The following is a 15,733-nucleotide window of genomic DNA, read 5'->3' as shown; positions in this document are numbered from 1 at the left end:
ATAAACATGGAAATACCTACACCACCATCTGTATAAACATGGAAATATCTATACCGCTATCTGCACAAACATGGTAATATCTACACCGCCATCTCTATGAACATGGAAATATCTACACCGCCATCTGTACGTACATGGAAATATCTACACCGCCATCTGTATGAACATGTAAATATCTACACCGCCATCTGTATGAACATGGAAATATCTACACCGCTAACTGTATGAACTTGGAAATATCTACACTGCTATCTGTATGAACATGGAAATATCTACACCGTTATCTGTATGAACATGGAAATATCTACACCTCTATCTGTATGAACATGGAAATATCTACACCGCTATCTGTACGAACATTGAAATATCTTCACCGCTATCTGTATGAACATGCAAATATCTACACAGCTATCTGTATATCAATGGAAATATCTACACTACTATCTCTATAAACATGGAAATAGCTACACTGCTATTTGTATAAACATGGAAATCTGTACACCGCCAGCTGTATGAACATGGAAATATCTACACTGCCATCCGTACGAACATGGAAATATCTACACCGCCATCTGTATGAACATGTAAATATCTACACCGCCATCTGTATGAACATGGAAATACCTACAACGCTAACTGTATGGACATGGAAATATCTACTCCACTAACTGTATGAACATGGAAATATCTACACCGCTATCTGCATGAACATGGAAATATCTACACCGCTATCTGTATGAACATGGAAATATCTACACCGCTATCTGTATGAACATGGAAATATCTACACCGCTATCTGTATGAACATGCAAATATCTACACAGCTATCTGTATAATATTGAAATTATCTACCCCACTATCTCTATAAACATGGAAATAACTACACCGCTATCTGTATAAACATGGAAATATCGACACCGCCATCTCTATGAACATGGAAATATCTACACCGCCATTTGTATGAACATGGAAATATCTACACTGCCATCTGTGTAAACATGAAAATATCTACACCGCCATCTGTATGAACATGGAAATATCTTCACCGCCATCTGTATGAGCATGGATATATCTACGCTGGCATCTGGATGAACATGGAAATATCTACACCGCTATCTGCATGAACATGGAAATATCTACACAGCTATCTGCATAAACATGGAAATATCCACACCGCTATCTGTGTAAACATGGAAATGTCTTCACCGCTATCTGTGTAAACATGGAAATATCTACACCGCCATCTGTGTAAACATGGAAATACCTGCAACGCCATCTCTATAAACATGGAAATATCTACACCGCCGTCTGTATGAACATGGAAATATCTACACCACCATCTCTATAAACGTGGAAATATCTACACCGCTATCTGTATGAACTTGGAAATATCTACACTGCTATCTGTATAAAATTGAAATTATCTACACCACTATCTCTATAAACATGGAAATATCTACACTGTTATCTGTATAAACATGAGAATATCTACACCGCTATCTGTATAAACATGGAAATAACTTCACCACTATCTGTATAAACATGGAAATATCTACAACGCTGTCTCTATAAACTTGTAAATAACTACACCACTATCTCTATAAACATGGAAATAACTAGACCGCCATCTCTATAAACATGGAAATATCTACACCACCATCTGTATAAACATGTAAATATCTATACCGCTATCTGCATAAACTTGGAAATATCTACACCGCCATCTCTATGAACACGGAAATATCTACACCGCCATTTGTATGAACATGGAAATATCTACACTGCCATCTGTATGAACATGGAAATATCTACACCGCCATCTCTATAAACGTGGAAATATCTACATCGCTATCTGTATGAACTTGGAAATATCTACACTGCTCTCGGTATAAAATTGAAATTATCTACACCACTATCTCTAAACATGGAAATATCTACACTGCTATCTGTATAAACATGGAAATATCTACACAGCTATCTGTATAAACATGGAAATATCTTCACCGCTATCTGTATAAACATGGAAATATCTAGACCGCCATCTCTATAAACATGGAAATACCTACACCACCATCTGTATAAACATGGAAATATCTATACCGCTATCTGCACAAACATGGTAATATCTAAACCGCCATCTCTATGAACATGGAAATATCTACACCGCCATCTGTACGTACATGGAAATATCTACACCGCCATCTGTATGAACATGTAAATATCTACACCGCCATCTGTATGAACATGGAAATATCTACACCGCTAACTGTATGAACTTGGAAATATCTACACCGCTATCTGTATGAACATGGAAATATCTACACCGTTATCTGTATGAACATGGAAATATCTACACCTCTATCTATATGAACATGGAAATATCTACACCGCTATCTGTACGAACATTGAAATATCTTCACCGCTATCTGTATGAACATGCAAATATCTACACAGCTATCTGTATATCAATGGAAATATCTACACTACTATCTCTATAAACATGGAAATAGCCACACTGCTATTTGTATAAACATGGAAATCTGTACACCGCCAGCTGTATGAACATGGAAATATCTACACTGCCATCCGTACGAACATGGAAATATCTACACCGCCATCTGTATGAACATGTAAATATCTACACCGCCATCTGTATGAACATGGAAATACCTACAACGCTAACTGTATGGACATGGAAATATCTACTCCACTAACTGTATGAACATGGAAATATCTACACCGCTATCTGCATGAACATGGAAATATCTACACCGCTATCTGTATGAACATGGAAATATCTACACCGCTATCTGTATGAACATGGAAATATCTACACCGCTATCTGTATGAACATGCAAATATCTACACAGCTATCTGTATAATATTGAAATTATCTACCCCACTATCTCTATAAACATGGAAATAACTACACTGCTATCTGTATAAACATGGAAATATCGACACCGCCATCTCTATGAACATGGAAATATCTACACCGCCATCTGTGTAAACATGAAAATATCTACACCACCATCTGTATGAACATGGAAATATCTACACCGCCATCTGTGTAAACATGAAAATATCTACACCACCATCTGTATGAACATGGAAATATCTACACCGCCATCTCTATAAACTTGGAAATATCTACACCGCTATCTGTATGAACTTGGAAATATCTACACTGCTATCTGTAAAAAATTGAAATTATCTACACCCCTATCTCTATAAACACGGAAATATCTACACTGTTATCTGTATAAACATGGAAATATCTACACCGCTATCTGTATAAACATGGAAGTATCTTCACTGCTATCTGTATAAACATGGAAATATCTACAATGCTGTCTCTATAAACTTGGAAATAACTACACCATTATCTCTATAAACATGGAAATATCAAGACCGCCATCTCTAAAAACATGTAAATACCTAGAGCACCATCAGTATAAATATGGGAATATCTATACTTCTATCTGCATAAACATGGAAATATCTCCACCGCCATCTCTATGAACATGGAAATATCGACACCGCCATCTGCACGAACATGGAAATATCTACACCGCCATCTGTATGAACATGTAAATATCTACACCGCTATCTGTATGAACATGGAAATATCTACACCGCTAACTGTATGAACATGGAAATATCTGCACCGCTTTCTGTATGAACATGGAAATATCTACACCGCTATCTGTTTGAACATGGAAATATCTGCACCGCTATCTGTATGAACATGGAAATATCTTCACCGCTATCTGTATGAACATGCAAATATCTACACAGCTATCTGTATATCAGTGGAAATATCTACTATGCTATCTCTATAAACTTGGAAATAACTACACCGATATCTGTATAAACATGGAAATATCTACACCGCCATCTCTATGTACATGTAAATATCTACACCGCCATTTGTATGAACATGGAAATATCTACACCGCCATCTCTATGAACATGGAAATATCTACACCGCCATTTGTATGAACATGGAAATATCTACACCGCCATCTGTATGAACATGGAAATATCTTCACCGCCATCTGTATGAACATGGATATATCTACACCGGCATCTTGATGAACATGGAAATATCTACACCGCTATCCGCATGAACATGGAAATATCTACACTGTTATCTGCATATACATAGAAATATCTACACAGATTTCTCTGTAAATATGGAAATAACTACAGCGCTATCTCTATAAACTTCGAAATATCTACACCACCATCTGTATTAACATGGAAATAAGTACAACGCTATCTGTTCGAACATGGACATATGTACACCACCATCTGTATTAAGATGGAAATATCTACACCGCTATCTGTATAAACATGGAAATATCTGCCTATCTATCTGTATAAACATGGAAATATCCGCACCGCTATCTGTACAAACATGGAAATATCTACACCGCTATCTGCATAAACATGGAAATATCCACACTGCTATCTGTGTAAACATGGAAATGTCTACACCGCTATCTGTGTAAACACGGAAATATCTACACCTCCATCTGTGTAAACATGAAAATATCTACAACGAAATCTCTACAAACATGGAAATATCCACACCGCCATATGTATGAACATGGAAATATCTACACCGCCATCTCTATAAACGTGGAAATATCTACACCGCTATCTGTATGAATTTGGAAATATCTACAATGCTATCAGTATAAAATTGGAATTATCTTGACCACTATCTCTATAAACATGGAAATATCTACACCGCCATCTCTATGAACACGAAAATATCTACACCAACATCTATACGAACATGGAAATATCTACACCGCCATCTGTATGAACATGTAAATATCTACAAGGCCATCTGTATGAACATGGAAATATCTACACCGCTAACTGTATGAACATGGAAATATCTACACCGCTCTCTGTATGAACATGGAAATATCTACTCCGCTAACTGTATGAACTTGGAAATATCTACACCGCTATCTCTATGAACATGGAAATATCTACACCGCTATCTGTACGAACATGGAAATATCTACACTGCTATCTGTATGAACACGCAAATATCTACATAGCTATCTGTATATCAATGGGAATATCTTCACTGCTATCTCAATAAACATGGAAATAACTACACTGCTATCTGTATAAACATGGAAATATCTACACCGCCACCTGTATGAACATGGAAATATCTACACTGCCATCCATACGAACATGGAAATATCTACACCGCCATCTGTATGAACATGGAAATTTCTACACCGCTATCTGTATGAACATGCAAATATCTACAGAGCTATCTGTATATCAATGGAAATATCTACAATGCTATCTCTATAAACATGGAAATAACTACACTGCTATCTGTATAAACATGGAAATATCTACTCCGCCATCTCTATGAACATGGAAAGATCTACACAGCCATTTGTATGAACATGGAAATATCTACACCGCCATCTCTATGAACATGGAAATATCTACACCGCCATTTGTATGAACATGGAAATATCTACACCGCCATCTGTATGAACATGGAAATATCTTCACCGCCATCTGTATGAACATGGATATATCTACACCGACATCTGGATGAACATGGAAATATCTACACAGCTTTCTGCATGAACATGGAAATATCTACACAGCTATCTGCATATACATGGAAATATCTACACAGATTTCTCTATAAATATGGAAATAACTACAGTGCTATCTCTATAAACTTCGAAATATCTACACCGCCATCTGTATGAACATGGAAATATCTACACCGCCATCTGTACGAACATGGACATATCTACAACGCCATCTGTATTAAGATGAAAATATCTACACCGCTATCTATATAAACATGGAAATATCTGGCCATCTGTGTAAACATGGAAATATCCGCAACGCTATCTGTATAAACATGGAAATATCTACACCGCTATCTGCATAAACATGGAAATATCCACACCGCTATCTGTGTAAACATGGAAATGTCTACACCACTATCTGTGTAAACATGGAAATATCTACACCGCCATCTGTGTAAACATGAAAATATCTACACCGCCATCTCTATAAACATGGAAATATCTACACCGCCATCTGTATGAACATGGAAATATCTACACCGCCATCTCTATAAACGTGGAAATATCTACACCGCTATCTGTATGAACTTGGAAATATCTACACTGCTATCTGTATAAAATTGGAATTATCTACACCACTATCTCTATAAACATGGAAATATCTACAACGATATCTGTACAAACATGGAAATATCTACACCGCTATCTGTATAAACATGAAAATATCTTCACCGCTATCTGTATAAACATGGAAATATCTACAACGCTGTCTCTATAAACTTGGAAATAACTACACCGCTATCTCTATAAACATGGAAATATCTAGACCGCCATCTCTATAAACATGGAAATAACTACACCACCATCTGTATATACATGGAAATATCTATACCGCTATCTGCATAAACATGGAAATATCTACACCGCCATCTCTATGAACATGGAAATATCTACACCGCAATCTGTATGAACATGGAAATATCTACACCGCTAACTGTATGAACATGGAAATATCTGCACCGCTATCTGTATGAACATGGAAATATCTACACCGCTATCTGTATGGACATGGAAATATCTTCACCGCTATCTGTATGAACATGGAAATATCTACACCGCCACCTGTATGAACATGGAAATATCTACACTGCAATCTGTATGAACATGGAAATATCTACACCGCTATCTGTATGTACATGGAAATATCTACACCGCTATCTGTATGAACATGCAAATATCTACACAGCTATCTGTATATCAGTGGAAATATCTACAATGCTATCTCTATAAACATGGAAATAACTACACTGCTATCTGTATAAACATGGAAATATCTACACCGCCATCTCTATGAACATGGAAATATCTACACCGCCATCTGTACGAACATGGAAATATCTACACCGCCATCTGTATGAACATGTAAATATCTACACCACCATCTGTATGAACATGGAAATATCTACACCGCTAACTGTATGAACATGGAAATATCTACACCGCTATCTGTATGAATATGGAAATATCTACACCGTTATCCATATGAACACGGAAATATCTACACCGCTATCTTTATGAACATGCACATATCTACACGGCTATCTGTATATCAAAGGAAATATCTACACTACTATCTCTATAAAAATGGAAATAACTACACTGCTATCTGTATAAACATGGAAATATCTACACCGCCACCTGTATGAACATGGAAATATCAACACTGCCATCCGTATGAAAATGGAAATATCTACACCGCCATCTCTATGAACATGTAAATATCTACACCGCCATCTGTATGAACATGGAAATATCTACACCGCTATCTGTATGAACATTTAAATATCTACACCGCTATCTGTATGAACATGGAAATATCTAGACGGCTATCTGTATCAACATGAAAATATCTACACCGCTATCTGTATGAACATGGAAATATCTACACTGCTATCTGTATGAACATGCAAATATCTACACCGCTATCTGTATGAACATGCAAATATCTACACAGCCATCTGTATATCAGTGGAAATATCTACACTGCTATCTCTATAAACATGGAAATTACTACACTGCTATCTGTATAAATACGGAAATATCTACACCGCCATCTCTATGAACATGGAAATATCTACACCGCCCTTTGTATGAACATGGAAATATCTACACCGCCATCTCTATGAACATGGAAATATCTACACCGCCATTTGTATGAACATGGAAATATCTACACCGCCATATGTATGAACATGGAAATATCTACAACGCCATCTCTATAAACGTGTAAATATCTACATGGCTATCGGTGTGAAGTTGGAAATATCTACACTGCTCTCGGTATAAAATTGAAATTATCTACACCACTATCTCTATAAACATGGAAATATCTACACTGCTATCTGTATAAACATGGAAATATCTACAACGCTATCTGTATAAACTTGGAAATACCTTCACCGCTATCTGTAAACACATGGAAATATCTAGACCGCCATCTCTATAAACATGGAAATATCTACACCACCATCTGTATAAACATGGAAATATCTATACTGATATCTGCATAAACATGGAAATATCTACACCGCCATCTCTATGAACATGGAAATATCTACACCGCCATCTGTACGAACATGGAAATATCTACACCGCCATCTGTATGAACATGTAAATATCTACACCGCCATCTGTATGAACATGGAAATATCTACACCGCTACCTGTATGATCATGGAAATATCTACAACGCTATCTGTATGAACATGGAAATATCTACACCGTTATCTGTATAAACATGGAAATATCTACACCGCTATCTGTATAAACATGGAAATATCTACACCGCTATCTATACGAACATGGAAATATCTACACCGCTATCTGTATGAACATGGAAATATCTACACCACTATCTGTATGAACATGGAAATATCTACACCGCCATCTGTATGAACATGGAAATATCTCCACTGCCATCTGTACAAACATGGACATATCTACACCGCCATCTGTATAAACATGGAAATATCTGCCCAACTATCTGTATAAACATGGAAATATCCGCACCGCTATCTGTATAAACATGGAAATATCTACACTGCTATCTGCATAAACATGGAAATATCCACACCGCTATCTGTGTAAACATGGAAATGTCTACACCGCTATCTGTGTAAACATGGAAATATCTACACCGCCATCTGTGTAAACATGAAAATATCTACAACGCCATCCCCGTTAACATGGAAATATCTACACCGCCATCTGTATGAACATGGAAATATCTACACCGCCATCTCTATAAACGTGGAAATATGTACACCGCTATCTGTATGAACTTGGAAATATCTACACTGCTCTCTGTATAAAATTGAAATGATCTACACCACTATCTCTATAAACATGGAAATATCTACACTGCTATCTGTATAAACATGGAAATATCTACACCGCTATCTGTATAAACATGGAAATATCTTCACCGCTATCTGTATAAACATGGAAATATTTATACGGCTATCTGCATAAACATGGAAATATCCACACCGCCTTCTCTATGAACATGGAAATATCTACACCGCCATCTGTACGAACATGGAAATATCTATCCCGCCATCTGTATGAACATGTAAATATCTACACCGCCATCTATATGAACATGGAAATATCTACACCGCTAACTGTATGAACATGGATATATCTACACCGCTATCTGTATGAACATGTAAATATCTACACCGTTATCTGTATGAACATGGAAATAACTACACCGCTATCTGTATGAACATGGAAATATCTTCACCGCTGTCTGTACGAACATGGAAATATCTACACTGCTATCTGTATGAACATGCAAATATCTACACAGCTATCTGTATATCAATGGAAATATCTACACTGCTATCTCTATGAACATGGAAATAACTACACTGCTATCTGTATAAACATGGAAATATCTACACCGCCACCTGTATGAACATGGAAATATCTACACTGCCATCCGTACGAACATGGAAATATCTACACCGCCATCTGTATGAACATGTAAATATCTACACCGCCATCTGTATGAACATGGAAATATCTACCCCGCTAACTGTATGAACATGGAAATATCTACACCGCTATTGGTATGAACATGGAAATATCTACACCGCTATCTGTATGAACATGGAAATATCTACACCGCTATCTCTATGAACATGGAAATATCTACACCGCCTTCTGTATGAACATGGAAATATCTACACCGCTATCTGTATGAACTTGCAAATATCTACACAGCTATCTGTATATCAATGGAAATATCTACACTGCTATCTCTATAAACATGGAAATAACTACACTGCTATCTGTATAAACATGAAAATATCTACACCGCCATCTCTATGAACATGGAAATATCTACACCGCCATTTGTATGAACATGGAAATATCTACACCGCCATCTGTATGAACATGGAAATATCTTCACCGCCATCTGTATGAGCATGGATATATCTACACTGGCATCTGGATGAACATGGAAATATCTACACCGCTATCTGCATGAACATGGAAATATCTACACAGCTATCTGCATAAACATGGAAATATCCACACCGCTATCTGTGTAAACATGGAAATGTCTTCACCGCTATCTGTGTAAACATGGAAATATCTACACCGCCATCTGTGTAAACATGGAAATATCTACAACGCCATCTCTATAAACATGGAAATATCTACACCGCCATCTGTATGAACATGGAAATATCTACACCGCCATCTCTATAAACATGGAAATATCTACACCGCTATCTGTATGAACTTGGAAATATCTACACTGCTATCTGTATAAATTTGAAATTATCTACACCACTATCTCTATAAACATGGAAATATCTACACTGTTATCTGTATAAACATGAAAATATCTACACCGCTATCTGTATAAACATGGAAATAACTTCACCGCTATCTGTATAAACATGGAAATATCTACAACGCTGTCTCTATAAACTTGTAAATAACTACACCACTATCTCTATAAACATGGAAATATCTAGACCGCCATCTCTATAAACATGGAAATATCTACAACACCATCTGTATAAACATGTAAATATCTATACCGCTATCTGCATAAACATGGAAATATCTACACCGCCATCTCTATGAACATGGAAATATCTACACGGCCATCTGTACGAACATGGAAATATCCACACCGCCATCTCTATGAACACGGAAATATCTACACCGCCATTTGTATGAACATGGAAATATCTACACTGCCATCTGTATGAACATGGAAATATCTACACCGCCATCTCTATAAACGTGGAAATATCTACATAGCTATCTGTATGAGCTTGGAAATATCTACACTGCTCTCGGTATAAAATTGAAATTATCTACACCACTATCTCTAAACATGGAAATATCTACACTGCTATCTGTATAAACATGGAAATATCTACACAGCTATCTGTATAAACATGGAAATATCTTCACCGCTATCTGTATAAACATGGAAATATCTAGACCGCCATCTCTATAAACATGGAAATACCTACACCATCTTCTGTATAAACATGGAAATATCTATACCGCTATCTGCACAAACATGGTAATATCTATACCGCCGTCTCTATGAACATGGAAATATCTACACCGCCATCTGTATGAACATGGAAATATCTACACCGCCATCTGTATGAACATGTAAATATCTACACCACCATCTGTATGAACATGGAAATATCTACATCGCTAACTGTATGAACTTGGAAATATCTACACCGCTATCTGTATGAACATGGAAATATCTACACCGTTATCTGTATGAACATGGAAATATCTACACTTCTATCTGTATGAACATGGAAATATCTACACCGCTATCTGTACGAACATTGAAATATCTTCAAAGCTATCTGTATGAACATGCAAATATCTACACAGCTATCTGTATATCAATGGAAATATCTACACTACTATCTCTATAAACATGGAAATAGCTACACTGCTATTTGTATAAACATGGAAATCTGTACACCGCCAGCTGTATGAACATGGAAATATCTACAATGCCATCCGTACGAACATGGAAATATCTACACCGCCATCTGTATGAACATGTAAATATCTACACCGCCATCTGTATGAACATGGAAATACCTACAACGCTAACTGTATGGACATGGAAATATCTACTCCACTAACTGTATGAACATGGAAATATCTACACCGCTATCTGCATGAACATGGAAATATCTACACCGCTATCTGTATGAACATGGAAATATCTACACCGCTATCTGTATGAACATGGAAATATCTACACCGCTATCTGTATGAACATGCAAATATCTACACAGCTATCTGTATAATATTGAAATTATCAACCCCACTATCTCTATAAACATGGAAATAACTACACTGCTATCTGTATAAACATGGAAATATCGACACCGCCATCTCTATGAACATGGAAATATCTACACCGCCGTTTGTATGAACATGGAAATACCTACACCGCCATCTGTGTAAACATGAAAATATCTACACCACCATCTGTATGAATATGGAAATATCTACACCGCCATCTCTATAAACGTGGAAATATCTACACCGCTATCGGTATGAACTTGGAAATATCTACACTGCTATCTGTAAAAAATTGAAATTATCTACACCCCTATCTCTATAAACACGGAAATATCTACACTGTTATCTGTATAAACATGGAAATATCTACACCGCTATCTGTATAAACATGGAAGTATCTTCACTGGTATCTGTATAAACATGGAAATATCTACAATGCTGTCTCTATAAACTTGGAAATAACTACACCATTATCTCTATAAACATGGAAATATCAAGACCGCCATCTCTATAAACATGTAAATACCTAGAGCACCATCAGTATAAATATGGGAATATCTATACCACTATCTGCATAAACATGGAAATATCTCCACCGCCATCTCTATGAACATGGAAATATCGACACCGCCATCTGTACGAACATGGAAATATCTACACCGCCATCTGTATGAACATGAAAATATCTACACCGCTATCTGTATGAACATGGAAATATCTACACCGCTAACTGTATGAACATGGAAATATCTGCACCGCTTTCTGTATGAACATGGAAATATCTACACCGCTATCCGCATGAACATGGAAATATCTACACTGTTATCTGCATATACATAGAAATATCTACACAGATTTCTCTGTAAATATAGAAATAACTACAGCGCTATCTCTATAAACTTCGAAATATCTACACCACCATCTGTATTAACATGGAAATATGTACAACGCTATCTGTTCGAACATGGACATATGTACACCACCATCTGTATTAAGATGGAAATATCTACACCGCTATCTGTATAAACATGGAAATATCTGCCTATCTATCTGTATAAACATGGAAATATCCGCACCGCTATCTGTACAAACATGGAAATATCTACACCGCTATCTGCATAAACATGGAAATATCCACACCTCTATCTGTGTAAACATGGAAATGTCTACACCGCTATCTGTGTAAACACGGAAATATCTACACCTCCATCTGTGTAAACATGAAAATATCTACAACGAAATCTCTACAAACATGGAAATATCCACACCGCCATCTGTATGAACATGGAAATATCTACACCGCCATCTCTATAAACGTGGAAATATCTACACCGCTATCTGTATGAATTTGGAAATATCTACAATGCTATCAGTATAAAATTGGAATTATCTTCACCACTATCTCTATAAACATGGAAATATCTATACCGCCATCTCTATGAACACGAAAATATCTACACCAACATCTATACGAACATGGAAATATCCACACCGCCATCTGTATGAACATGTAAATATCTACACGGCCATCTGTATGAACATGGAAATATCTACACCGCTAACTGTATGAACATGGAAATATCTACACCGCTATCTCTATGAACATGGAAATATCTACACCGCTATCTGTACGAACATGGAAATATCTACACTGCTATCTGTATGAACACGCAAATATCTACATAGCTATCTGTATATCAATGGGAATATCTTCACTGCTATCTCAATAAACATGGAAATAACTACACTGCTATCTGTATAAACATGGAAATATCTACACCGCCACCTGTATGAACATGGAAATATCTAAACTGCCATCCATACGAACATGGAAATATCTACACCGTCATCTGTATGAACTTGGAAATATCTACACCGCTATCTGTATGAACATGCAAATATCTACAGAGCTATCTGTATATCAATGGAAATATCTACAATGCTATCTCTATAAACATGGAAATAACTACACTTCTATCTGTATAAACATGGAAATATCTACTCCGCCATCTCTATGAACATGGAAATATCTACACCCCCATTTGTATGAACATGGAAATATCTACACCGCCATCTCCATGAACATGGAAATATCTACACCGCCATGTGTATGAACATGGAAATATCTACACCGCCATCTGTATGAACATGGAAATATCCACACCGCCATCTGTATGAACATGGAAATATCTACACCGCCATCTCTATAAGCGTGGAAATATCTACACCGCTATCTGTATGAATTTGGAAATATCTACAATGCTATCAGTATAAAATTGGAATTATCTACACCACTATCTCTATAAACATGGAAATATCTACACTGCTATCTGTATAAACATGGAAATATCTACACCGCTATCTGTATAAACATGGAAATATCTTCACCGCTATCTGAATAAACATGGAAATATCAACACCGCTATCTGTATAAACATGGAAATATCTTCACGGCTATCTGTATAAACATGGAAATATCTACAACGCTGTCTCTATAAACTTGGAAATAACTACATCACTATCTCTACAAACATGGAAATATCTAGACTGCCATCTCTATAAACTTGGAAATATCTACACCACCATCTGTATAAACATGGAAATATCTATACCGCTATCTGCATAAACATGGAAATATCTACACCGCCATCTCTATGAACATGAAAATATCTACACCGACATCTGTACGAACATGGAAATATCTACACCGCCATCTGTATGAACATGTAAATATCTACACGGCCATCTGTATGAACATGGAAATATCTACACCGCTAACTGTATGAACATGGAAATATCTACACCGCTATCTGTATGAACATGGAAATATCTACTCCGCTAACTGTATGAACATGGAAATATCTACACTGCCATCCATACGAACATGGAAATATCTACACCGCCATCTGTATGAACATGGAAATATCTACACCGCTATCTGTATGAACATGAAAATATCTACAGAGCTATCTGTATATCAATGGAAATATCTACAATGCTATGTCTATAAACACGGAAATAACTACACTGCTATCTGTATAAACATGGAAATATCTACACCGCCATCTCTATGAACATGGAAATATCTACAGCGCCATTTGTATGAACATGGAAATATCTACACCGCCATCAGTATGAACATGGAAATATCTACACCGCTATCTGTACGAACATTGAAATATCTTCACCGCTATCTGTATGAACATGCAAATATCTACACAGCTATCTGTATATCAATGGAAATATCTACACTACTATCTCTATAAACATGGAAATAGCTACACTGCTATCTGTATAAACATGGAAATCTGTACACCGCCACCTGTATGAACATGGAAATATCTACACCTCTATCTGTATGAACATGGAAATATCTACTCCGCTAACTGTATGAACATGGAAATATTTACACTGCCATCCATACGAACATGGAAATATCTACACCGCCATCTGTATGAACATGGAAATATCTACACCGCTATCTGTATGAACATGAAAATATCTACAGAGCTATCTGTATATCAATGGAAATATCTACAATGCTATGTCTATAAACACGGAAATAACTACACTGCTATCTGTATAAACATGGAAATATCTACACCGCCATCTCTATGAACATGGAAATATCTACAGCGCCATTTGTATGAACATGGAAATATCTACACCGCCGTTTGTATGAACAGGGAAATATCTACACCGAGATCTGTATGAACATGCAAATATCTTCACCGCCATCTGTATGAACATGGATATATCTACACCACCATT

Source organism: Gorilla gorilla, chromosome 14, assembly GCF_029281585.2.
Source record: "Gorilla gorilla gorilla isolate KB3781 chromosome 14, NHGRI_mGorGor1-v2.1_pri, whole genome shotgun sequence".
In the NCBI taxonomy this organism is placed as follows: Eukaryota; Metazoa; Chordata; class Mammalia; order Primates; family Hominidae; genus Gorilla; species Gorilla gorilla.
This window is presented reverse-complemented; position numbering follows the sequence as displayed.